This window comes from Penaeus japonicus, unplaced genomic scaffold (genome assembly GCF_977035675.1).
Source record: "Penaeus japonicus unplaced genomic scaffold, GWHDUDI00000001_assembly GWHDUDI00000020, whole genome shotgun sequence".
NCBI lineage: Eukaryota > Metazoa > Arthropoda > Malacostraca > Decapoda > Penaeidae > Penaeus > Penaeus japonicus.
Genome location: NW_028234422.1, coordinates 37,191,884 through 37,194,383, shown reverse-complemented (window position 1 = coordinate 37,194,383; position 2,500 = coordinate 37,191,884).

The window sequence follows — 2,500 nt, the reverse complement described above, 5'->3', positions numbered from 1 at the left end:
TATGTGCATGTGCATGTGTATGTGTATGTGTGTATGTGTATGTGTATGTGTATGTGTATGTGTATGTGTATGTGTATGTGTATGTGTATGTGTATGTGTATGTGTATGTGTATGTGTATGTGTATGTGTATGTGTATGTGTATGTGTATGTGTATGTGTATGTGTATGTGTATGTGTATGTGTATGTGCACCCGTCGGGAAAGGGTTAAGGAGAAGAATATATGCTGGATGAAGCTCATGAATTCAATAAGTAATGTTTGTACAAAATCTATAGAATTTTTTATAGTTGTCCCTAGAATTTCAGACATTTGTAAAATATTCCAAACTAGATACATTATGTCTGGTTACTGTATTTGAGATTAGATAGTCTATGGAAATTTTGTTAAGAATTTATCAAAGTATGTATGTATCTACTGAACTGTGTTGAAAATATACATAATACATTAATGACCTTACTAGAGCATGTTAAAAGTCTTAGATTTGTATATAATGACAAGAAAGCTGAATTCTCTTTTGGGTCTTATTTTACTGGACTTAATCTATAGATATGTCTTGGCAGCAAATGTTTAGTTGATTCTGATATTGCATATAGTAATTTTATTTATTTAATGTTTATTTATTGTTGTCATTGGCTTTTTTCATTCTGTCAGTTTTAATTTGTGTTTAGAAGTATTCCAGAATATATAATGACTTTTTGTTTATAGGAAAACATGAGCTAATTGGTGGTGTGTTTCTTAACATTCCTTTTTCTATAGGGTTGTGACTGTGCAAAGTATTTTAGTGAGCTAATGAGGAAAATGTTGCTTTGGTATGAACCATAAAATTGGAAGTCAGAGATATGTGCTTGGGCTTCATATTTATCGCTGGTTACATTTCTGAGTCTGAATGCTTGTTGGTTGTCATTTCAATATTCAAAGTATAAGCAAATTAGCACATATTACATTGCACCATTATAACTTTCACATATTTGACACATTACCATAGGGCATTTTAGAACAATAGAATTTAAACTATATAAAGTGATGATAGCTCATAAAACTATAAAAGGCAGTTTTGTTTTTGATGTATGTCTTGTAAATGAATATTTACAATGTCCATTTCTGTTTAATTTACCATATTAGTGCATTATCAATAGCATACTCTTATGAAACAATGTGTTATTGATTGAATTTTTGTACATGATGTAACTTTGTAATCTAGTTTTCTAAGTTGCTATAGTTTGTGTTTGTATATTTCTGTTGAGAAAATCATAAAATTAAGTAAAGAGAAGCTTCTTACAGATGACTTGTATTTGAAATTTCAAATGTTTTGCACTGATTTTTTTTTTTTTTTTATCTCTGTATTGGAAATAAAGTCATGCTACAGTCTGTACAAATATTGAATAATTTGTTTTGATACTACTTCCTGTGAAATGAATTAAATATTTATAAATTCTTTACTGTGTGTTTCAGTTGAAATCAGTTATATTTATATTTGATTTATAATTTCTGAAGACTTTTTTCTTTTGATGGTTATTGTTATTATTATCATCTTTATGATTATTATTATTATTATTAGCAGTAGTTGTTGTATTTTAACCACCTAACCTTGAAAAACAAACATACTGTTTCATATTCCATAGTTATTTTTTTTTTACATCTTGGGATTTTTTCTTTTAGTAATTTTATCAAAAGAAATATGATAATCATATCAATAAGAATACATAATACATTTATGGTAAAAGAAAATGAAACAAAACATTTAATGATGAAAATTTTATTTTAAGTAGTAGACAAACCTCTATAAATATTTTATCTGCATTACAAAATATAGACTTTTCATAAACAAAATGAAATTCATAAAATAATGGAAATTTTGGGGTATACTGAATATTTCAACCATTTCAGTTTGCCTTTTTATTACATGTCAATCTTTTCCCATAATTTGTATGAGTTCTCATTCTATCTTGCTCCTGTTACCTTGGGTGAAAAATGAGGTATGACTAGCACATTTTTTCTCTCTCAAAAAGTACAAGCTATTTTATACCTTCAGTTGTGTAACTAGGTCATCAGTAAAATGCCCATTAGAATCACTTTGCCAATATATCGTACAGATTCATATATCATACAATAAGTGTAGAAAATAGAAAAAACATTTTGACCCAAAGAGGATTGGCAGTCAGGATGGGCAATTTCTGAGGCCCAACCTAGGCTGAACATCTGAAGATGTAGTCCATCTTGGAAGGGTAAAAGACAGCCGACTCGGAAATCTCACTCCACCTCTGAGCTTTTTGCACTGGGTAGCATAATCACCAGATGCTAGGGATTGGAAGGTGAACAGGAACTATCAAGTTTTATGCTGGTATTAAGGGTATCATGTGCCAAGCTCATCTATTTTTAGTCTTTAGAGATATTCTATATTATGAAATGTTGGCACCACTGCATAGTTATGGGGTGTAAAATTTAAATAGGCAATTAATATGTAATGACAAGAGATGAGAGATGGTGAATGGTATTTTTTT